At 45.1% G+C, this 25,612-nt stretch overlaps 1 long non-coding RNA gene across 2 annotated transcripts in view; it reads left to right on the forward strand.

Annotated features, from left to right (window-relative positions):
* Positions 1 to 522: 522 nt before the first annotated feature.
* The window catches only part of LOC109489303, a 146,230-nt gene continuing 121,140 nt past the window's right edge, over positions 523 to 25,612 (forward strand). For both annotated transcript variants that reach the window (XR_004623184.1, XR_004623185.1), the window contains exons 1-2: positions 523 to 766; positions 4,168 to 4,257. This is a non-coding gene — a long non-coding RNA (uncharacterized LOC109489303). The remainder of the gene's footprint in view (positions 767 to 4,167; positions 4,258 to 25,612) is intronic.

Genomic DNA, 25,612 nt, shown 5'->3' on the forward strand with positions numbered 1-25,612 from the left:
AGAACTTGCGAATCCATGGGGTGGGGCAGCGGGGGAGGAAGGGATGAAAGCAACTCATTGCAGGTAAGCAGCGGCAAGCAGAGGAAGAGCAGCCAGGGGCTGCACCCTGCCTGCTCTTTGGGACCTCTGTGCCTTTGCGGAAGCTTCTTCCTTTTCTGGGGATCCCCTCTCCTCCCATGCCGCCCCCTTTCCTGGCTCAGATCACCTCCCCAGTTGCACCTCTTCATCTCCCTAGAAGCCCTCTGCAGAGGTGGCCGGTTATCTGTGAGCGGCAGCCGATAGGTCAGAAGCCCTTGCCCCGGCCGGTCTGCACCCCTGACATGCCCCATCCAGGGCAGAGGCCCCGCTGGTCCTTGAGGTCAGTCACGGAGCTCGTGCATGCTCCGTGGGACATCAGCCTGGTGACAGGGCACGTCACAGGGAACTGCCTGTCCCGCCGCATGCCCACAGCAGTTGCCCTGGAAGTCAACCCGGAAGTGGGAAGGGCGCGATCCCGCGTCTGCGGAGGCACGTGCACGTGCACGGTGCTTTCCAGGGAGCGTTTCCCCTCTGGCGGCGGGAAGAGCCCCTGAGGCCGAGGGGGACAGAGAACGGCCTGTGCTTTCCAAAAGGGCTTCCTTCCACAGTGTCTTATTGATTTAAGCTTCCTAACAATCCTCGGTGAGTGTGTGTGTGCTCACACGCACACATGCACACGCACTTTCTCTGATTTACAGATGAGAAAAACACAACCACGGAAGCTAAAGGACGTGTCGAAGGCCACCCGGTGAGTAAGAAACAGAAGGTGGGTGGGGAAGAGAGTTGGGAGGGAGCACATCCCCGCAGGGTCTCTAAGGTCAGGGATTAGGGATTGAGGGGGTTCAGTGGGGCAAGAAAAGTTGTCAGCATTTCCCGAGAAGTCTCGCTGCTGCTGTTCTTACAGCCTGGCTGCAGTCAGGCCCTGGCGCACAATGGCGGGGAGCAATGGCTCCCAGCGGTGGCTGCTGGTGGGGTTTGTCCCGTAAGCACCCACAGCCTCTTCTCCTGCCATTCGCTCTTGCCCGAACCAACCCCTACACTCAGGCTTTTGTCCTGTGAAACATGTTCTCTCTTTTGTCCAGGGAGTGGGGGACGGTGAGAGAAGGAAAGATACCTCTTTCCATAATAACGTTCTCCAAAAATGTCAACTCCTCATTAAGGTTAAGGTAACACATTGTATTACCGGTCTTCTCAGGGTCTGTCCCTAAGCTAGTGGAGCCGGAAGGGGGAATACACTGGAAAAAGTGTGAATGCAGGACTTCGAGACAGTAGAGAAGGTGCATTTTAATATGCAACTTGCCCAACAACCAGGAATGCTGCCTGGGTCCCAGGCTAACTAGCCCCTGGTGTTAGCACCTGACCAAGCCTCTAGTTGGCACACTAGAGGTCCTAGGACATCTTTCTGGAAGGACTCTGAGAAGGAGAGGCTCAGGACTACAAAGAGAAGTCAACCCCTCACCCTGTCACTGATGCTTCCCCTTAGGAATATAGTAGGCAGTCACCTGGGTCAAAAGCACAAGTGTGGGGAAGCGTGGGGAGGAGGAGGATGGGTATGAGGAAGAGGAGGAAGTGGAGGAGAGGAAGGAAAAGGGCTGGGGAGGGTAAGTGGGACACAGGACGGGGAGCGGAGGAGGCAGGGGGAGGATTCATGGTAGGAATTTAACTGCCTCTAATAACAACTCCTGGATCTCTAGCAACTGCTGGAGAAGTCCAGCTTGCCCTCAGCACAGAGGACGGAGGGCACTTCCTCTGAGCCTGGAGGCCGTGTAATCTCCACACCCACATCCTTGGAAGCCTGGGTAGGAGCTAGGCTGCCTGGGTCAAGCTCCCCCTCCCAGCTCCGCTAGCTTAGGGGCAGACCCTGAGAAAACTGGTTCCCTGGGCTGGGTCCAGGGTCTCAAGAGCCAGTAGGGTGAGGGGACAGGTGGACAGCCTGCCCTGGAAAGCCACAGAACTGTGACTCAGACAAGAGGCTTCTGCTGGAAGACTCTTGAACCACAGCGGTACAGGGGTGCTGGGCAAGAGGAATGAATACTTAATTTTAAAAAGTGCCTAGTTGGGGGGAGAGGTTCTGTACAGACTTGGATGTGAAAGAATACTGAGCTACAGGAATAAAGGTAAGCCTCCCTTGGTGGAGAGCTTCCTTAGTGCTAGACTCTGTGTGAAATGCAGGAGATATGAAAATCATTATGGAGGCCCTATGGCTCGCATGCCTACTGTGTACGGAGGCTTTTCCTCCATTATCCTATTTAACACCTACCGCCACCTCCACGAGGTAGGCCCAAGCATTCGCACCTAACAGCGGAGGAGGCTCAGACATTCAGTCGCAGAACGCAGAGCCCCCCACCTCTTCAAGCCCTCCTCACTCTCCAGCTACACCGAGGGAGGCCGAGGAGGGTAAGTGACTCGTCACAGTTGAAAGCACCTGGCACACCGTAGCACTGGCAGCACAGCTGAGCCCATTTACAGGATTTCCAGTCTGTCGCCAGCTGCCAGGGCCTTTTTCTCAACTGGTGGCAGCTTCTTGTCGTTTTGCAGTGTCAGGTCACAGCTGGCCCTTCCAGAGGGCATTCCGTGCCCTGGGCTGTGGCTTTGCTCAGTTATCTCCCAGGGCAGTGGTGACAGTGCACCCATGTGCTGATGGAGCCCACATGCTGACAGAGAGGGCAGGAAAGGAGCAGCCAGGAGAGAGAGGAAGGAAGGGCCAGAAGGAGCCCGGTGGCAGGTGGGGCCTGTAGGGAGAGGGCAGGCTCAGGGGACTGGCTTCCTTGTAAACAGTGCGGCCTGCTCTAAAAATACCCCTGCCCTGGACAGGGCACACTGAGCTCTCAGGTCTCCTCCAGAGCCTTTCCAGGGGCCTCGGGCCCTTTCCTGAAAGGTCAAGGGGATGGGAAGAAAGTTGACTTGTGAAGAGTAGGATTTCCTTAGCAAGGAAAGTATAACAGTATTTCCTTCCTCGGCAAAACAGGAGGAGGACACTGTGGGTTTTAGCAGCGGCAGCAACAACAATAGAAAGCAAAAAGCTTGTTTTATGTCCTGGGCCCTTGTTCCCTCTGTTGTAGTCCGAGGCCTGAGCCTCACTCAGGTCCATGGTCTGGGCCTGCATTCACAGCCTGGATTCAGAAACTGGGAGAAGGCCCCTGGGCTGGAATCTCCAGCTGTTCCCTTTATTGGGTGTGGGACCTATGACTCAGCCACTTGATGCCTCAGTTTCTGCAATTATAAAAGGGAATCATGGCAGTGTTGACTTCAGTCAGGTGTGAAGAGGACTAAATGAGATACTATTTATAAGGCTCTTAGCAAAGTGCCTGACACGTGAGAAATGTTCAAAAAATGCTTATTATTATGGTATCTGGGAGGATATAACTATTCCTGAAATTCGCAGTAAGACCTAGTTTCAAGCGAAATTTAGTAGGTAGGCAAAGAGGGGTGTGGATAAGAAGAGGCAGAATGGGTCTGAATCATAGAAATCTTAAATCTGTTATTTGACAGATGGGAAAACTGAGGCGCAGGGAGCAGAAAGGAGTAGCCCCGGGTCAGACACAGTATTAGCAGCTGCCTGTGGGCTCAATATAGCATAACCATGTAATGAGACCACTAAAAATCCTGGGTGACTCTAAGTCTGCCCCACTAAGAGTTAGGAGAATAAGGCCTTTTATTTATATAGCATTTTGAAGTTTGGAAAGCCTTCTTAAAGGGGGAGACAGACCTGAGTAGACCACTGCCAGAGGGTTGAGCTCCGTGACGGGGGACACTTGTTGCCCCTGTGCAAACAAGTAGCCCAAACAGAACACATCCTCAGGTGGAGAAGTTCTGGATCTTTAGACCAAGCCCTTGAATCTGAGAACCATGGGGAAAGAGGCCCAAACAGGAAGAGTTTAGCGTGGCCTAAGAAGAGTCTTCTAACCATGTGCCATCCAATGTGCTGGATACTAGCCACATGTGGCCTTTGAACACTTGAAATGTGGCTAGTCTGGATTTCAAAGACTTAATTTAAAAAAGAAAAAATATCCCATTAACCACTTTCTTACTGACTCCATGTTGAAATAATATTCTTAGATCCATTGTGTTAATTAATTAGATGTTATTAAAATGAATTGTACCTGTTCTTTTTCTCCTTTTTTTCCCTGTGGCTTCTGGAAAATCTAGAATTACACACGTGGCTTGCGGTCTCTTTCTGTCGGGCAGTGCTCTTTGACCACCGACTTTGTGCAAGAATGGAGCAAGCTGTCTTCGCAGGTAATAAGTCTCTCATCACGGGAGATGCTAATAAAAGGTGTTGTTCATGCACTCATTCGAGTAAGGTGGATAAACCCTGTAATCCCTCCAGTTCTGACTCAGCTGTGATTCTCACACAAGGCTCTGAGGAGCACTTGCTCTGAGGAACATGAATAGATGTTTTATAGGAAAAGAGATTGGCGATTGCTTTAATAAGGGAAATTCTTGGTGAAAAAAAAAACAACTGAGTTCCTTAACACTAAGATTTCTCAGAACCTTTTAGACACAAAACTGTGCCATGGGGTCTTTATGACAGAGACATGTTCACAGATCATCATCAGGAAATTATTTATTTATGTTCATTCCTTGGGAATCACTGTCCTCAATTCTCAAAAGAACATGGATTCCGTTGTCAGACATCACTGAGTTCAAATTCTGGCTCACATCCTAGGTGACCTTGGACCCATGATTTCACCTTCATCAGCTGTAAAATGAGAGGAAGCACACTCCCCCCCTCAGTATGGCTTTGAAGGTTACACTGTAAAGCATAGCGAAAATGCAGAGCAGGTATTCAACAAAGGGTAGCTGTACCTGAGGACAGCCGGCCTGGGGGAGGGAGAGTGGCTTCCCCTAGCTGGGCTAGCTCTGGAGTCTCCCTGTCCCTGCCCTAGCAGCTGACCCCACCTTTTTTCCCTAAGCAGCATCGAATAAGAAATTCAGTTCATTGGGGGTGGGGGAGGGGGACATAGGAAGTGTCCTCAAATCTGGTGTGAGTTGATAGGTCCAGTCAGTTTCCAACCTGAGACAACAATTTCCCTCTCCCTCCTCACCTCACCCCCCTCTGTCAGTCCTGGCCAAAGGAAGCTGCAGCCAGGCCTGGCAGGCTCCCTCTCTGCTCCCCTTGTCTGCCCAGTTCCCATTCCCTCAGGCCTTGGAGCCCCCAGCAGATGGGCTGCCCTTATCTGCAGGCTCCAGGCCAGAGGAGGTATCCTCTGGTCACATGCAGCTCTCTGGAGGGAGGGCGACCTTGTCAATAAACACAGCCTATTCAAAGGAAGCAGGGAGGTTGAGGGAAGAGAATCCTTGAAGTTTTGGTGACTGGGCCAAGCTTAGGCCACCAGGCATAACCCTTATTGGCCATTTCTGTGAGGAATTGCCAATCCGTGCAGCTTCCCCAGAAAGAAATGCATGCAGGCCTTTAAATAGCGCTGGGAGCTGGGGCGTTCCCAGTGTGCTGCTGGCTTGATTCAGGCCTAATCCTGGCCCCGGACTGACCTTTCACAGTTTACAGAGCACTTTATCTCCGGGCTCAGTGGAGACTCACAGAGCTCTCCCCAGAGTGGGGAGGTTTAGCATCACCCCAATTTACAAATGAGGAAACTGAGGCTCGGATTATAAGTGACTCGTCCCTGGCTACCTGGCTGGTCAAGTCTGGGCATGACTCTGCATGAGATCCACGCATATTCTGACGCCGAGTCTAGAGAGATCTGTCCATCACACCACAGTGCCTCCCACCATGGGTCTTCCTGTGGGCCCAGCATCGAGCTTCATGCTCTGGCTGTGCCCTGTTTCTCCTCAGAGAAGCCCACATTTCAGGGAGGAGTGGAGGTCGCATAAATGCCTCTCAACGTAATTGTGCTCAGGGAGTGAAACCACTCAAAAAAGGGTATATACTCTATCATTCCATTTATATAAAACCATGTGACATGCAAGCCGATGTAGGGTGACAGAAAGCAGCTGGGTGTTTGTTGGGAGAAGGGAGCCACGAGGAAACTAATGAGATAATGGATGTGTTCACTCTATTAGTGGTGCTAATGGTTCTCAGGTCCTTACCTATGGAATCGAGCACTTCGAATCCCCACAGCTATTGCATGTCAATGACACCACCATAAGGCTATTTAAAAAGAGGAAGATAAGAGGGGAAAAAAGAATGAAGGAGTTTGGCAGGCATATCATAAAGAACTCAGAGAAGTTTTAAAACGGAGACACAAATTTCCTTGGGCATAGGGGGAAGAAGAGAGAGATTCTTTCCCAATTTGGAGAGATTAGGAACAGTTTTTGGAGCAGGTGTCTGACCTGACTCAAGGTCTGGAGAAGTAGGCTTAGGTTAAGAAAGATCAGGGTGGAATATGTAGGTGGAGTGTGCTTGGGGAATAGGGAGTGGAGTTGTCTCCCCTGCATCCCCTGCCCCACTTTCTTCCCCCTCCTTAGAGGCCTGAGGTTAAAACAGCTACAATTCTCTCTTTTCTGCAGAATCAGACCACGCCCTACTTGGCAGGCAGCTGGTTTTGCTAATAAGATTCTTGCCCTCCCCCTGCCCCACTGTGCCGCTCATCCCTCAGGTCTGTTGAGACCCCTGCCCTCTTGAATTTCCTCTCTGAACTCAACTGCTGCTGACAGCCTCAGCTCCCAGGGTCCTGGACACCCTCCTGTCAGCCTCTTCTAAATCCCATCAACAGAAGGAGCTTTGGGACAATTGGTGTGACAGTGCGACGGGATTCTAGGTCTAAAATGAAAATGACTTCTTTCTCTTCCATACCCTTTGGCTTAGTAATAGACATGTGACCACTAGAGAATTTTGAATAATGAGTTTATTAGAAAATGTTATGATAAAGCAGTAGGAAATTCGAGAATTGTTACAATGTGGTACACTGATTAATTGGTTAATTTGCTCCCAAAACAGAATGCCAGTCGTCAGTCTTGCAGTTTGTAAAACATTAACTTGGGTTTGGATGATCCCATTATTCATGTCTTTACATAGGGGACTATTCCCATGACATATGAAACCCACATATGAAATTGTGGGCTAGCTCTTGCTTTTTAATTTCCTTGGCATGCTTGTTGATTTTAAATTGTCCCCTTTCCCAAAGTTTCCTTATTAATTAAATAAACGGGGCAGCCACATTCCCTGCATCTAATTCAGCTCTTGAATGTAAGCTTAGTTCTGGAGTCAGCTTTCCAACCTTGGCTTAAGGGACATTAGTCACTCGGAGCAAAATGTGGCATTTGAGCAGCTGTTTCAGGCTTTCAGAGTCCAGGGTCTACAGGGTTGAGAAAGCTAGGGGAAGGAACCAGTATTTATTTACTGAATACCTACCTTGTGCCAGGCACTGGTGACTTTATAAAGAGTATCTCCTTTAATTCTTTCTCTGAATGGCCCGTAATGTTGATATGTTCTTTTGGGTTTGAGATCTGTCTTCTCTGGGAACAGGAGGGTTGAGAACATGTCAGACATCACACAGCTTATGAGTAGTGGATCTGGGACTTGAACTCAAGCAATCTGATTCTAGAGCTCATACTCAAACATTGCCCTGTTTGCGCTTCATTTAACTCCCCAACCCCAAAACACAGGTACCATTATTATCAGATCTGCTTTCCAGATGAGAAACCAGAAGCTCAGGAAAGCACTTCTCCCAACGTAAACTAACTGCAGATTAGAATTCTGTGATCTTGGGCACGTCATGTCCAGCCCTCGTCCATCCTTCATTAGTTCGACAGATAGTGGTAAGTGTTTATTCTATCCCAGGGACTGTCTTGTCCCTAGAGATGAAAAGATGTGGGCTCAGTCAGTTAAGCGTCTGCTTTTGGCTTGGGTCATGATCCCAGGGTCCTGGGATTGGCGGCCTGCTCAGTGGGGAGTCTGCTTCTCCCTCTCCTCTGCTCCCCGCCCATGCTCGTGCTCTCTCTCTCACTCACTCTCTCAAATAAATAAATACAATCCTTAAAAAAAAGAAAAAAAAAGATGTACAAAATGGGGCCCTGACTTTTCAGAACCCATAATCCAGAGAGGAAGGAAAACACCTCATCAACAATGAGAAACATGGTCGCAGTGCTAGAGGGGCTCCAAGAGGTATGTATAAAGAGCTATAGGAACCCAGAGGAAAAAGCATCATGCTTCCTGCTGAAGTAAGGAAGGAAGGCTCTAGAGAGGAGGGGACATTGCACCAATAACTATAAGCTCCCCAGATAGAAAAAGGGAGGGGGGTACTTGCGGCAGAGAGACCATCAAAGGCAAAAAGTAGTATAGGATAATAGCAGCTCAGATATCGACGCCTGCCTAGCACGACTTTCAGTACTGTCTCTGTAACCCCATAAGAACTCTCTGAGTAGGTACTATTATTCACAGGCACATAGAGGTCTAGCCTGTGTGTCTGTGCTCTCACAATAACTTGCCCTTGATCGCACAGCTGGTAAGGAATCAAACTGGGATTCAACCCCAGGCAGCCTGGCTTCGGAACCCACCCTGTTCGCGACTCTGCTCAGGGTGTTTGGGGCCACTGGCCAGTAGTTCTTCATGCGTGTCACAGGCAATGAGACTGGCCACAAAAGAAGGAATTAGGTCCAAAGGGTCTTCCTTTCCTCATAAGGCCTTAGCTGTTCTTGATTCAAGGACCCTGGACCTCTTGGGATTCATAAAAAATCATCATGGCGCCGTGAGCGCATGCGCGTATGTGTGCGCACACGCTGAGGAACGGCATCCTTTCTCTATAATGACGCGTCAACGTTATTTGCTGTTGATGAACCACATCTCTGTTCTGTAGAATATTGGGTGTCTTACACTCAGCGAGATTCTCTTGGCTTCAATGTCAGTTGTAGAATCCTTGTTCATTCTCTGCATTGCCTTTCCAGACTGGGAAGCCCAGGAGCACAGAGCTCGTGTCCACCTTTTTCTCCGCTGTCCCCTGGTACACAGCACGGTGCCTGGGACACAGTAGTTACTCAATCAATATTTGTTGAGTGAATGATTATTTGTGGAATGAACTCCGGGCCTTTGGTACATAACTTATGTAGTAAGTAAATGAATTAATTATGAGTTAACAAATCTGGTTTGGTCAATAAAATATCTTACACTATTTAATTGATAGGATAGGAGGGAATAACAATAGGGTCTTTTGAAGATGAAAAATGTAGAAATTATTGGCCCAGCGGTTTATAAAATGAAGCCGTGCTTTTGGAAGAGCTTGCCTCCGGGGGTTCTGTTTCAGGGGGTCTGAGGTGGTGCTTGGGCTTCCCAGGTGATTCCGAAATGACTGGGTCAGTATGTGGGTATGGTGCGTGTGAATCCCTTCCTGTTCTGTTTTTTTTCTTCTTCCCCATCCACTCAGCTTGTGCTTGAACTCCTCGAGCGATGAGAACCTCCTACCTCACAAAGCAGGCTGCCCAACCCATTTTCACAACCACGGCAGTAATAGTGACAAGGATATCAGTACAGTGACCATGTACCGAGTGCTTATGTGTTAGGCACGGCACATACGTGACTGAATCCAAAGGCCAGGCATTATCTACCCCCATTTCACGGTGAAAGAAACTGAAACTGAAGTTTAGTGGTTTACTCCGTGTCTCAGAGGTGGTGAGGGGCAGGGCCAGAATTCAAGCCACCCTGGCTCGTCTGCCCATGTGCTTCTCCGGGGCCTTGGACCTGGTCCCGGGTGGTGGTGGCGGCGTGGGTGGGGGTAACTCCTGGGGAGGAGGCCGAAGGGAGCCAGGCCTGCCACATCCGCAGGCCCTGCCCAGGCTCCAGACTCTGCTCCGCCCAGCCCTCTGATCCTCCCCATAGAAGGTAAACCCAGGCAGGATCCCATGAGGGCTGGCTGGGCCTGGTGTCCTGCCGGTTTCAGTTTCTGAAGCGCCCAGCCCTGAGCAAACACAGGCGGGGAGGAGGGTTCTGGAAGCCTTCCCAGCAGATAGCAGATTAACTCCCTGCTGCCTGGGAGCCACCCATGGGGGAAGGGCTGGTTTACCGGCATGCAGCCTCCTTGGCAGTCCTGCCAAGTCTCCACTGGCAGGCAGGACACCCCTGGATTCCCAGAACCCCCTGAAGCCTGAGAAGGCACACGCTGACCTGCCAAGATGCCATGACTTCTGGGCAGCTCAAGCTTCCAGTTCAAGCCAGGCTTTCTCCAGGACCTCTTGGCTTGGGGAGAAGAGGCTGAGGGGCCGCCCCAACCCCACCCTCCAAATATGGACGCATCTCCCTGCCTCAGCGGGCCTCTTCCCTCTCTCACTAGGGCGTTCTTGTTCTAACACGTTAGCAAACCTCTTTGAATGTTTGTTTTCTTTCTGAGAAAGAGGCTGAGGGACATTGCCAAGACCAACATGAACTCAAAACACAGGGCATTCTCTGTCTGTCGGACATTTTTCTGGACAGACAGACCTGGGTCTGAAAACCAGTCCTGCTACTTCCTAGCTGGTGACCTTTGTGTAAATTTCTTAATGTCACTGAAAAAATGGGGGTAATGATACTTATCTTTAAGATATGTTCTGAGGAGTAGATTAGATAAATATAGATTATACATATTAAGTACTTAGTGCCCTCCATCAATGGCAATTAACATTATCATTAATTATATTGTTATTACGAATGACTAATAACCCACTCAGGATTATTACTAATGCTACTGTGAGCATAAGTGTAAAAAAATGGGCTCAATTAAAATTTTCTACTGAGGCAAATAGTTTTATAATAGGTAAATAAAGAAAGAGGAACAACACTGGGTCGAGAAGTGTATACACATGATCTCACTTAATATTCACACAGCTTCACAAGGCAGGCGTTATTATCCCCGTTCTACAGAAGAGGAAGTTGAGGTTTCTGTAGGTTAAGTAACTTGCCCATGTCACACACTGAGTTAGCGTCTGGTGTCCCGGCCTCCCTCCTTCATGGTACCCCTGAAGACCCACCACTTCACACCTTCCGTCTCAGCAAAGATGCCTCTACCTGCAGGGAATGCCTTCCCTCACCCCTACCCTCAGCAGCTTAGAGGAAAGTACGCCAGCTCTGGAAACCGGCTAAAGGCCACCTCCTCCAGGCAACTTTCCTAATTCTCTCCCTCCTCCCCTTGCAGAGCTAAACCCTCCCTCTTTCGGTAGCCTGGTGCCTGCAGCATGTGACTCTATACTCTGGCGGGCTGTGTCTCTCCTCCAGGGAGTGTGCTCTTCTGAGGCAGACATTATACCCTTTTTCTCATTTTAGGAGGGTCAGTATGTGGTTGTGCTAAAGGACCCAGATTTCCAAGCCCAGGGTCAAATCTTGGCTTTACTGCTGGCTGGCAGTGAGGCTTGACTAAGTGACTGAACCTCTCTCTCACTTCCTTTATCCGTAAAATGGAGATGAACAGTAAGATCAGCCTCCTGAGGTTGCTGTAAGGATTGAATGAGTTAGGATCTATAAGGAAGATAGGATCACCAGAAGTCCTGAATGTTGCTTATTAACAGAAAACAAGACATTAAAAGAACACTTCTGAACGTGGTAGGAAGCACCAGGAGACCTAAGGTCTCATCAAGAATCTATCTGTAGCTTAATGGTGGGCTTGTAATTCCTCTTTCTGGATTTATTTTTCCTTCCGCAAAACAGGAAGTTTGGCTCCCATAGCTAGATGGTCTTTGATGGGTGTTATTCATTGGTATTGATGACCAGTTCTTTGCCTATTGGACTTATCCTGTGTCATGTTCCAGGGTGGAGGTCATACTCAGAAATAAATGACTGGGTCACCATTGGAAGCACGAAGCTCACCCAGTGGTAGATGCCTGGGCTAACCATGGTGATTGCCAGCTATTACTGAGCACATACTAGCACCTGGCATTGGGCCAAGTGACATCATGATCTTATTTTTTTGCTTTTTCTTTTTTCCTCAAGAACCCTCTAAAGAAGGAATTATTATGATCCCTATTTTATAGCTGAGATAACAGAGGGTCAGAGGTTGTAAGTAGTTGGACAGGGAGTAGAATCCTCATTTGTCAGACTCCAATTCCCTACTGTCTGAAAGAAACCTCTTCAGAGCATGCCTGTTCAAATACCTCTGGGGACAATGAGACTTTTATCTTTCAAGTCGGTCCATTTATTAAGCATCCCAAGTAGCTGAAAAGTATACAGCTGCCATTTTCACATTAGCTTCATGACTTTGGACTTGGTCCCCAGGCAGACATGATTGGGTGGAGAATTGAGGGAATGAGGATTATAAATTCCCCCAAGGAAAGTCATTGGGTACAGTTTCCAAGAAGGTGGTCAGAAGACAGAAGCCCTCCACTCTCACCTCTCTGGGCCTGGCCCAGACCCGTCATCCACAGAGTCGCATCTGGGAGTAGAGCTGGGGAATGCCTAGGTTGGGATTGGGCTGAACTCAAAACATCAGAGATTTCTATCTGTAATCAGATAGAATTGAGATGCCTTCCTTTGGGGATGGTGTTTGAGGTACAGTGAGTCAGGGAACACATTAACAAAAAGTTTGGAGCAAATCAGGCCTGCAAACCTGAAGGGGGAGATTGGATCCAGGATGACTGCTTTTCCCTGGCTTTGTTTGATTTCCTCTCTTTCCAGAAACAAATGTCCTGCTTGAATAGCTCCAGAGACTCATCAATTCCAAGATGATGAAGTCTATACTCCTTGGGGTGGCATTCAAAGCCCTTTGCTATCTAGTCTCAACCCATCCTTTGTCTCTTCCACCATATTCCCAGGTTCATTCCTAGCCAGAGAATTCCACACACTTCCCTGGATACTCCATGCTTGTTCCTGCCCCGTGCCTTTGCACATGCTATTCCTTCTGCCTCACAGCACACCCGCAGATGTCACATCTAGATGACACCAGTCTTGTTTTAAAAGGTTTTGAATTTCCTCTTCCACTCCCAAGACTTTTCCAAATAGTCCCTGCACAGAGAAAATCGTTGCCTCTTTGGAATTATAACTAAATACAAAAATAAACAAATCAAGGAACATCAACTGGAAACATTGAGAGTTAGAGCTCTGACTGGCTCCCCAAAGCATTGTGGAAAACCCCAAACTCCGAAGGCTGAATATCAATGTGGTTTGGAAAGTCTTACATTACTACGGCACTAATTTAAGGACGGTACAAGAATGTGCTTTTTTAGTTTGAACAGTTTGTTTGCTGTGTTGATGTTATGCTAGATTCTCACAGCAGGACTGAAAGGCATTGTTAGGGGAACCTCTACAAGTTGTTCAGGAAGTTGGCCAGGGTGGGGAAGCCTTCCCTGGGGCATTCTGAACATGCCATTTTCATCACAGGTTTCAATGTGTAAAGAATGAGATTCAGAGCCCCATTTTTTTCTTTTCTTTTTCTTTTTTTTTTAATTGAAATTCAATTTAATTAACAGGTAGTGTATTATTAGATTCAGAGGTAGAATTTAGTGATTCCTCAGTTGCATATAACACCCAGTTCAGAGCACCATTTTTCACAACAAAATATTAGCATGAAGTAAGGTGATCATCTGATCTCATTTGCCCAGGAAATTCTGGTTTTCACCCAGTATCCTGACATAATTATCAGTACTTCCCCTTCCATTATCAGGTACCCCAGTGTGGAAGATAAATCATATGTCACTCTAGCACTGGCTAACCAAGCTAGAGCTTGCCTATGTGGTTGCTTTTCTAAGGCTGTGTCATCTGTTGGACATCAGTCCCCTCTTTCAGACTCAGCCTTTGTTCCCTCCTCTGTGACAGAATTAATAGCTCATGTGTGCACGCTCAGGGCATTGTGTACTGACCTTCCTTCACTTCTCCCACTAGACACTGGGCCTCCATACCCAGGATCACGCTGCATTCTGGGTATCTCCCTGCACAGTCCTGGGCACAGTCAGTTCTTAACAAGAGGTTGTGGAGTGCATTATTTTGGAAAAAAAATATTCTCTACAAGGTTTTTGTTTTGCTTTATTTTATCTAATCAAAAGAATAAAAAAGCCTTTATAGGAACTTGGTAAGTCTTTAGACGAGAACACTGAACAGTTAGATGTGAATACAGAAGTCTTCAAAAGGAAAGTCAAGAAATAATTTAGAAATGTTTAGGGAGTGACAAAAAGTGCCCAAACATGACTTTTTATTGCTATTGTTAAATGTTAAAGCTGGAGCAAGCCTCTTTGATAGTCCTTTAAACTCAGAATTTGTATAGTGATTCCATTTGCACTCAAAAGAATTGGAACTATTTTCATTCTTCTGTATCCTTCTGGAACAATTATGTATTACTTTTGTTTTGAATGATTATGTTTTTTCTTTAGTAAGCATGTATTATTATATTTTTTTAGAGAGGGAGAGAGAGAGCGAGGTTGGGAGGGGCCGAGGGAGGAAGAGAAAGAGAATACCAAGCTGGCTCCACGCCAAGCTTGGAACCAGTCCAGGGCCCGATCTCACGACCCTGAGATCACTACCTGACCTGAAATCAAGACTCAGATGCTTAACCGACTGAGCCACCCAGGCTCCCCAGTATGTATTACTTTTTGATAACAAAAGTTTATATTAGAAAAGGTACAAATGTTGAAACAAACAAAAAAAATCAGTTTTTCAAACCGTTTGAGAAATCACTTAGACACACCCTTTTATTTTCTATTCCAAAACAGGGGTAAGGGTGGGGTGGGTGAAAACTAAGAAACTAATAGAGGCCCAAAGAGTTTAAGTGATCAGGGGAAGCCTCAACAGTTAGTAAGTGATAATGTCAATATCTGGACCCAGTTCTCTGAACCTGTGTTTTTAGATGCTTGCACAACACCTCTCTGATTCTTTTGGACTGATGAAGGGCCTCTCAGTGGGGACACTCTTGCTTTGTCATACCTGGAGTTAGAACGTAAGCTTCGTGGCTCAATGAGACTCGCTTGGATGAAGTTAAACTGCACAGCCCCAGCATAAAGGACTCATGGAGAAAAACCACGTGTGGAGAGGGTTGGCATCATGGGCTTTGGAGTCAGGGAAGCTGGGCTTCAGATTCTGAGCCCTCACTTGCACCTGACTTTGGTCAGGTGACCTAACTTCTCCAAGGCTAAGTGTCCCCATCTTTCGCATGGGGATAACAGCATGTTTCTTGCAGGAATTGACGATGTTTAAATGAAATTGTGTTTGTAAAGCACTTACCAGTTACATTTGATAAATTATAGGCATTCTTAGTATAGTTATGATTACTACTCTACTATCCAACTTGTGCTGAGGGAGAGCTTATCAATTCCAGATACGAACCATTGCAGACAGTTTTTTCTGCTCTGCTCCTCAGCTGCCGGTCCCACAAGCAGCTTCACTTAAGCCTGTGTCTGAGGGGTGGTGCTTGAACTTGGCATCATCCATAGAGGAGCCTGTATAACCGGCCCCCCTTGTCACCAGGCATTTTCCTAGGTTCCTAGATTCCATGATGTTGCTTTTTTTTTTTTTTGGCTTGGGCTTTGCAAAACTTCCTGGTGGGTAGTTTTAGTCATCCTTCCTAGCAGTTTGCAAGAGTATGTTATGAAGCTAGAGAGAATAAAAAAATGCCCCGATGTGTCAGAAAAAGGGAAAAAGAAGGAAGATGGCTCCCATTTCATTCACTTAAAATATTGGTTACTAGGTCTTCATTTTTAAATCTTATCGTGACTTTTCTTCTTTCTTCTTTTTTTTAACCTTCACACAGACGTCTATTTATCATTGAACATCAAAGCAACCATGGTACCCTGGCATCTACAAAGACATCTACTCATTCAAGCATTCGCCGACTCATTTGATCTATATTGGGGGTACCTACTGCATTAGGTACTGTGCTAGGCATAGACGTGCAGGCTATATAAACTCTTCATGGAATGTGAACTCAGATGACCTGAGTTCAAACCTCAGCTTCTTTCGGTCCTATAGATTGGATCTTGCATGTGTTAGCCACTTATCCCTCTGATTCAGCTCCTTCTTTCAAATTCCCTATCTCAGCCATGATAGCACCATCACCTTCCTGCCCCTGTACAGAACCTTAGAAATTATTCGTTCTCCTCACTAACGCTCTCGCTAATGTCTGCTCATTCCCCCAGTGATGCATGATTTAACTCCTAAATATCTCTTTGTTGTTAACATTCACCTTTAATCCATTCCGCAGATACTCATTGAGAGTCTGCTGTGTCCCAGGCTCTCTGCTGGATGTGAGGATACCTGTCCCCAGGGAGCTCTCAAGACTCGTCAGGTTCACCCGGCAACATACCCTTACCCTCCGCTGAATGGGTGCAATGATGCTAAAACCCCACTTTCACTGCACATTTCCTCACTGCCAGACACTGTTCTCTGTGCTTTAAATGCATTAAATGATTTAAGCACAATAACCCTAAGAGGTAGGTACTCTTATTATCTTTATAGATAAGGAAACTGAGGCAGCAGAGTGAATAAAGCAACTTGTCCAAGGTCACACAGCTAAGCTAACAGTGGAGGTGTGATGCAGTGTCTTAAGAACCAGCTTCATCGCCATTGCTGTTAACCACCACTGAACTCTAACTCTGCTCGAGGGGGAATGTTTTCAGGGTGCCATAAGAGCTTCTAACCAGACTGAAGGTCCTTCTCTGAGCTGTTGTCTATGCTGACCCTTCAATGTGAGTAGGTGTTAGCCAGAGCAATTCTCCCCATTCTCATTGCCATCACCCACTGCCACACCCCTGACCTCGACCAGCCTCCTCACTGGTCCCTCCCCCGTTACTCCATTCTTCCCACCTGTACTACAGTGAGCGTTCTAACCAAATCTGATCATATTGCTACTCTTCTTCCGTTTTAGAATATCTCTCCACCACCTGCAGGAGAAAGTCTAAACTCCTGTGCAGGAATACTGTGTAGCTCTCAGCTTTGCTCCCAGCCCTCCCTGGTCTTGACCGCATGGAATCACCTGTGGTCCTCTGAAAGAAATATGCTCCGTTCTGCCTCTTTCAGTGGCAGATCCCACTCCTTCAGCTCCTGTGGATCCTTTCACACTCAGCCCCTTTTGGGGATGCTTTCCTATATCCCACAGGCAAAGTGAAGTACTATCAGTGGTATGCCCATCACCCACATACTCTGAATTTAACTTCTCGCATTGAACCAGAACAATTGACTTTTGAATCTGTTTCTTTCATTATACACTAAGCCCTTTGAAGAATATTCCCCAACTCCTAACAGAACTTGGCACCCGGTGAACTTTTAGAATGAATGAGTGAATGAATACGTAAATGAATGAATGAGTATTGAGAACAAAGACTACTTTAATGTCTTTTTATCTGTTGCAGCTCATAGTATAGTGCTGAAGGCTGGACAGGTCCAGTTAAATATTGATTCTCTTCTGACACATCTGTGGGGTACAGTCATGCTCCCAACAGAACTGTGAAAGGGTAAATGCCGCCCATGAAGTCAAACACATGTCATGAGAAAAGCACTGGATAAGTGTAGAGGAGATCTGGGATTGTTGTCTAGGTCCTATCATCAATTAAATATGTGGCCTTGGGCAAAACGTGAACCTCTCTGAGCCTCCACTTCCTCAGCTATAAAACTGTTGTGAAAAGTCCAGGAGGGCGTGGATGCTGAAGAACTTGGTAAAATGCTAGACAAGCCAGCAGCTATCAAAGGCATGATTCCTCCAGCTACTCTCCAAACATCAGTCTAAGTTGGGTTTACTCAGTGCTACTACAGGCCATGGGGCAAGCCTTTCCCACCCTTTCTCCTCTTCTTGGTCTGAGTCCAGGAAGATTTCCATCTGTACCTTGTCTGCGAGCCAGACTCTGAACCTAGAGTTTGGAAAAACAGGCAAATTATACTTGTCCAGGTGTATCCTGTCTATATACTGAGCTGTAAGGCCAAGTTTGTTCTCAGAATAAAGTGAGTGCACACATGTGCATGTGAATGTGTGTGCACACACTTTCATTAGCAGGGTAGAGCTCAGGATCATAAAGGCAGCCCTAGAGCAGTGGTGAGAGAAAGAGAGCTCTGGACTTGGCATCAGAATATTTGAGTCTTAATTCTATCAGTCACTTATGCATTGAGTGACTTTGGTTTATTCTTAACCTCTTATAGTCTCCCCCTCATCTCTAATGAGGGCAATGCATTTACCACAGGTTCACTGTCAAGATTAAATGAAATAAGGAATGTAAGGCAGCTGGCACAGTATCTGGTGTGTGGTGTGTACTCCGTCGATGTTTTCGTGTTGATTTTTCTTGTTGTAGCTACTACTAATAACCACTATTTTGTAAGTGTTTTATATGCATCGGGCTTTATGTTAAGCATCTTACATGTATTCTATCATTCCAGTCTCATCACAGCCTTGAAAGATAGATATTATTGTCCTATCTTAAAAACTAGGGAATGGAGGCTCTGACAGCTTAAGCAGCTGCCTTAAGGTCACCATAGAGCTGGTGATTAGGGAGCCTGGGCTCAGATGCATGTCTCTGTATCCTATACTGATGCTTTTGGGACTTCTGATGCAAATATGTCTGTTTAAGTCAACATTTCCTCCCTTATCCTACCAGGAAATTATACTGAAGACAAAAGAATGGCGGGGGAAGGGGAGCTGAAGACTCAAGTAATGGAAATACAAGCTTAATTGCATAAGTACCCATGCAAACATACACACTAAGAAAGATAATGTTATTGACTGACACTGGTTTGTTAAGAAGAGGAGTAAGAGGAAGACAAGCACACTGATTGTGCCATGGCTTAGAGTAATGAACTAATTAAGAGATACTGTCCAGAAAGTAGAGAGAACAAAAGGTGTTATATAAAGACGTAATTAAACTCGAAACCACTACAACAGAAATACAGACCATCCTAAATAGCAGAAAAGCTACACGTAAAAACAACAAATCAAAACAGTTTATAGTGAATAGCATAAATAAATTAATAAAAATAAGTAAAAGCTAGCTAGCTTTACTTCTGAATCCAGCCACAATGGATAAGAAGGACTGGATTTCTTCTCCCACCTGAAACAACCAAAAAGACCAGACAAAATATATGAGATAATGGTTTTCAAAACACTAGACCTCAAGAAGTGAAGGGCAACGATCCTTGAAAGACAAAAACAAATAAGGGGAGCCCTACGACTGCACCAGATCACTGCCTTGGGGGAGTTTCCAGGCTGTGGCATGAGGGAGGAACTCAGGCAGAGTCTAGAAGACTCTGTTGAAGAGATGAAGCTAAGAGTTCAGAGTGACAAAGCAGATCAAATGCATAGGACAGAGTGCTGGACAGGAAGAGCCACGTGGAGCAGGACTTTGATGATCTGCACAGGATTTTGGTCAGTGTCCACATGCGAGGAAGCTATCTGAGACTGGGGAAAGAACCATCCAGAAGAGCTAGAGGGAACAATACCCAGCACATGCATTTGTAAGTAATTCATGTGTCAAAGAAGAAATCAAAGGGAAGTTATAAAAGTCTTTTGAAGTGAATTAAAATGAAAACACTATCTATTTTAATTTGTAGACTGCTGCTGGAGAAGTACTTACAGGAAAATTTTTGCTTACATTAGTCAAGAAAGATCTCAAATAAATTACTTCTGCTTCTATCTTAAGAAACTAGAAACGGAAGAGCAAACCAAACCCAAAATGAGAAGAAGAAAGGAAATGATAAGGATCAGAGCAGTAATCAATGGCATAGAAAACAGAAAAACAATGAACAAAACAAAACAAAACAAAACAAAAAACCAAAAAGCTGGTTCTTTGAGAAAAAAAAGAAATCAATAAACCTTCAGTTGGACTGAGGGAAAAAAAGGACACAAATGTTCAATATAAGAAACAAGAAAGATGACATCACTGCGGATATTAAAATGAATATTGAGGAATATCATAAGTTAACTCTATGCCAATAAGGTTGACAACTTAGATGAAATGGACAAATTCCTTGAAAGATGCAAACAAACTACTTCTTCACTTGAGAAGAAGCAGATAACCTGAATTGCCCTATATTAAGGAAATTGAATTTGTAGTTGAAAATCTATCCACAAATATAATTTTAGGCCCAATTGATTTCATTGGATGCATTTTACCAAACACATAGATGAAATACCAATTCTACACAAACTATTCCAGAAAATTAAAGAGGAGGGAATACTTTCCAACTCATTTTATGAGTCCAGAATTAACCTGATACCAAAACCAAACAAAGATGAAAAAAAAAACAAACCCACCCAAAAACAAAAACTACAGACCAATATTGCTCATAAACATAGGTGCAAAAATTCTAACTGAATCCAATCATATATAAAATTAATGATGCCTATGATGAAATGGAGTTTATCCCAGGAATGAAAAGTTAATTTATTGATGACATTTATCACATTAACAAAGTATGGAAGAAAAACCATATGTTCCTCTCAATAGATGAAGTATCCATTCCCGATAAAAACTCCCAGCAAACTAGGAATAGAAGGGAACTTTCTCAACCTGATAAAGTGTATTTATGAAAAACCTTTGGCTGGCATTATACTTGATGGTGAAAAAAATAAATACTTTCCCCCTAATATTGGGAAAACAATGGTATGATCTCTCATCACGTTTTATCAACATTACAATGGAGTTTCTATCCAGTGCAGTAAGGCCAGAAAAATAAATAAAGGGAACCCAGATTCAGAGGAAGAAATAAAACTCTCTTTATTCTTAGATACTATGGTCTGTATAGAAAATCTGATGGAATCCAGAAAAAAGCTACTAGAACTAATAAGTGAGTTCTGTATGGCTGCAAGTTACAAGAACACCATTAAAAATCCATTGTTTTTCTATGCAGCAGTAATGAACAACTGGAAGTTCAAGTTGTAGGAGAAAGCATTTATAATACTATCAAATAATGTGAAATACTCAGGGATAAATCTGGCAAAATATGTGTGAAACCTATACACTGCAAACTACAAATGATGGCTGAGGGAAATTAAAGAAAATTTAAGTAAATAGCTATTTAAATTCGAATTAAGTAAAACTAATAAAATGCCTCAGTTTCAATAGCCACGTGTCAAAAGTCCAAAAGTCCCACATGGCTAGATGTAATCTTAAAAGCTAGTCTCACTAAAGAAGGCTCACTATCACCACTACACTATACTGAGGGTGTTAGTCAATGCAAAAAGATCAACAATGATTTGAGGTATAAATAGTAGAAAGAAGAAGATAAAGCTATGTTGGTTTGTAGATAATATGGTTGTATACCTTGTAAAACCAAGAGAACCAACTAAAAGCCACAACAAACAAATAGATCATTCGGTAGGGAAGTGGCATACAAAACTAACAAACAGAAATCAATAGTTTTCATATATACAAGTCAAAATTATTTAGAATAGCAAGTATAACACAAAAAATTCCACTTATAACACTAACTAAAATATAAAATACGTAAGTGTTGACTTTATAAGAAATATGCAACTGGATATGAAGAAAACTTTAAAACATTCCTGAACATCATGCAAGAAAACCTAAATGAGAAAATAGACCATATTTCTGAATAAAAAGCTGCAATATCTAAATATATCAATTTTTATTATGTTTTTATAAATTTATCAGAAGCACAAAAATGCCCTTTTTTTAAAATTAAAAATGTCCTTCTTTTTATGTACTAGACAAGCTGATTCTAAAATTCCTATGGAAAAAGAAGTCATAATATCCAGGCAAACTAGGGAAAAGCGTATCAGTATTGGAGGGTGGCTACCTTTAACAGATAGTAACACAGATGATAAAGCATCAGGGACTTAAACTATCTGGTATTAGTGATTGAATTAGTCTAGTCCAATAGGACAGAATTAGTCCAATCGGCCCACACAATACAACAAGTTCACTTACAATGAAAGTGACATCTTGTATCTGGTGGGAAAAGATAGCTATTCAGTAAGTGGTGTTGGGAAAAAATGAGTAGTGTTTCTGTTATTATGGCTGCTTAACAAATCACCCCAAAACTTAGTGCCTCCAATCTATGATATTTATTAAAACAAACAAAAAACCCAAAAATAATAAAGCAAAAACTATGCTATTTATAGTGCTCACAGATTCTGAGTGTCAGGATTTCTGGAAAAGCTCAGCTGGACAGGTCTCCCTTTGTGGGACATGTCTCATGAAATTGTGATCCGATATTAGCTGGGCATGCAGTTTATCTGAAGGCTTGACCGGGGCTGGAAAATCCACTTCTAGGGTGGCTCGTTCACATGATTCTTGCTGTTGGCTGTTTGCTGAGGTTGCTCCTCTCCATGTCAGGGTCCTTACAGTTTGGTGGCTTGTTGCCCTCAGAGTGAGTAATCCAGAGACAAAGGTGAAAGATGCAGTACATTCTATGACCTAACTTCAGAAGACACATGCTACCTCTGCCATCATCTTCTCTTGGTCAGTTACAAAGTCCCACCCAGTTCTATCTCTCCATGAAAGACTGCCAGTCTTTTCTCACATTGTAAGAAGAGAATATGGGATGGAATATATATCACACTATGGCCATCTTTGGAAAATACAAATTTAGATACACAACTTTTGTGTATCAGTATCTCATATTATGATAAATGCCACATACATTCTAATATAAAAAATGAATCCATAAAGTACAGGAAGAAAACATAGGAAAGAAAATGCCTTTGCAACTTGAGAATCTAAAATTATTTTAAATTAATTAAAATGATTAAAATTGAAATTTCAATTCTTCAGTTTCAGTAGCCACATTTCAAGGATGCAATAGTCACACGTGGCTGAGATTCAGATGGTGAGGAATAAATGGAAGGTGGATGGGCAGGCAGAAGGAAGAGATGTGCAAAGCTACAAGGAACTGAAAGAAAGCTAATGTGGCTGGAGCTCTGAGGACAAGCAGAAGAGAAGTGCAAAGTGAGGTGTGGAGGTAGAGTGTGCAGAACCAGAGGGGCCATAGGGAATTTAGAATGACATGGTCAGATTTTCTAATTAGCAGGATTGCTTTGGCTGCAGGACAGGGAAATGGAGGGGAGGGAGTGAAGGAGGCAGAAAACCAGGCAAAAAATATGGAATAGGAAGTTGGTGACTGGCCTGGAGCCATCTGCAGAAACCCTTCCCCAATGTGCACATGTCAAACCACCCTTCTAGAATTGGGTTCAGTTCCAGAGGGCACGTCCAGAAAGCCGACGGCAAACTTGAGACTCTTGAACTGAGCGTGAGCACAAGATAGGGAAAGGGTTCAAGACCAAGTGAAACAATGTCCCAAAACACCTGTGCTATTTAGCTTAGAGACTCATAAGCCGTAAATCAGTGCAGCTGCCCTCACTCTGTGGGAGGGAGCTGCCAGGTCACAGAGGCCACCCTGTCCCTGAAGAAGCCCACAGCTCCCAAGGCCAAAGAGCGGAGGCTGAAGTTTTCTGGGCTTTCCCGAGGAGTTAGCAAGACTTATTTATTTTGAAGAAGCACAGACTTCCACCATCACCCCTCCCCCCCATTCTTTTTATAAAGGCATCAATCGTTTGAGTCACTTGGGAATAAAACTGTTTTGGTCGAGAAAATTTCTGTGGGCGCCCAAGGAGGAGTTGGTGCGGCTGCTGTCAGGGAACGGGAGAACATATGGTGGTCTGTTGTGAATGCGATCTGTTTTTTCTGTTGTTGTTAAACTTCCCCTCGTTAGCATTGGGGCTGTTATGTAAGAGCTTGAGGGGTCCATATGGTTTGTTGCGTAAGACGCCAAGGAGGAACGTGGCTCTCTGTTGCTCAGCTGCTCTTCCAATTGTAGGTTTGGGGAAACATGTGGCCGTGGTGTCATGTTTGAGTGATGGAGGCAGTAGTCCTGGATTTGAATATCCATTCTACCACTGGTTAGCTGTGCGATCTTGGGCAAGTGACCTAGCCTCTCTGAGATTTAAAGTCTCTGAGGCTTGATTTCCTTCCATGTGAAATGGAGAACATTGTTACCAACTTCATAGAGTTGCTAAGCAGATACAGAATGATTAATATGAACTACAGTGTATTGAGTATTCAAAGTTCAGGATTGCATGTTTTAGAAATATTATTTATTTTAGGGGTGCCTGGGTGGCTCAGTCGGTTAGGTGTCCAACTCTTGATTTCAGTTCAGGTCATGATCTCAGGATCATGAGATCAACCCCCGTTTCAGGCTCCATGCTGAGTATGGAACCTGCTTAAGATTCTCTCTCTCCCTCTCCCTCTGCCCCTCACCCATTGCTTGGTGATCTCTCTCTCAAAAAAAAAAAAAAAGAAAGAAATAAAAAAGGTGTTATTTCTTTTAAACCTCATAGAAACTCCTAGAAATAACTATTATCTTATAAATCTTATATTTCATATATCTTATACATTTTCGAATTATAACCAAACTATAGGAGTTCGTACTGAAAGGAATACTCAGGTATTGCCCTGGCTCAGTAGAAACCAAGTTCATGACCAGTTGGTGATACCTGTGTAAGGGTGAAAGGGGGTTGTGGGGCCTTGAGGGCAATCCTGTACTAAACTTGATCTTCCCTTACTTTGCAGTTGGGGAAACTGAGGCCCTGGCAAGCAAAAGTGACTTGTTTAAAATCAAATAACAAATAGGTATCAGAAGCAGCATTTGATTCCTGGTCAGTCTGATGCAGAATCCTGAGCTCTTGCCCTAATTTTCTGACCTGCAGATTCAAGACAAAGCTTCTGCAAAAGAACAGAAAAGGCAAAGAGAGCTAACACTTACAGAGTACCTTCCCTGGGCTGGAGCTCTCTGCAAAACACTTTACAGACGTTTCCTTTCGTCCTCATTACAGCCCTGTGATGTGGGCAACATTGGCCCCATTTTATAGAAGAGGAAACAGAGTCTCAGAGCCATCATCCAATTTACTGAAGATCCCGGAGCTGGAGAGGAAGGCTGACCTGTAGCCTCATCCCCACCCCTGCTGGTGATTTGAACCCACCTTCCAGGGCTAAATAGTCATCCACTCAGATTCAAGAGTTAAGCATCCCTGCCCTTCCACCCACAGAACAAGCTGGAAGCCTGAGGCCAGGGGCTTCACCTCTCTGGGCTTTAGTTTTTTCTTCCTTAAGCAAGAACAGTCAGCATATATTCCTCAAAGAACACTGCGAGGATTAAGTAAATTCAAGTATGTAAAATGATGAATAGAGAGTCTGGCCCATAGTAAGTGCTCTTTGGATGTGAGTTAAAAACCCACAAACCCAGCACACAGGGCCTCCCTCCGGTCCCCGGAGAAGGAGAGGAGATGGTATGGCCCACGCAGAGCCCAGGGAGGCTGCAGCCAGACCCGGCCTCCCTGAGCCTTCCGCCTTGGCGCCTTGTCTGGCACCCAGCCCAGGACTGAGGAGTCCCCATTCCTCCCTCCTGTCAACTCAGCAGAACAAGCTGTTTCAAGGGAAGGTGGTTCCCCTTGAGAAAATGTTCTCACACGCCCTAGAGGCTCTTGCCCTGCACGTCTCAGCAATCAGCCTGGACGGGGCCGGGGCCCCACCCTGTGCAACCATTCTTTGCAAAGTTTGCGTCCCGCCGAGCCATAAAAGGTAGTGTGTGGTCTGAAGAGCTCTTGTCTTCCGACGCAGCCCCCTTTGGCTGTGGGATTGCTTTGAACCAGCTTTATTCTTGTGCCTCAGTTTCACACCCTTGAAGATGGGCTGGTCATGTCTAGTCAACTATTAGAAGGAGGGTTGGGAGAGGCCAGTGGAGACACTGCCTCTCCTACGTCATTTCTCATGTCTTCCTCAAGTGTCTGCAGTCTGACTCTGGCCCCTCTAC

This window comes from Ailuropoda melanoleuca, chromosome 2, assembly GCF_002007445.2.
Source record: "Ailuropoda melanoleuca isolate Jingjing chromosome 2, ASM200744v2, whole genome shotgun sequence".
Classification (NCBI taxonomy): Eukaryota; Metazoa; Chordata; class Mammalia; order Carnivora; family Ursidae; genus Ailuropoda; species Ailuropoda melanoleuca.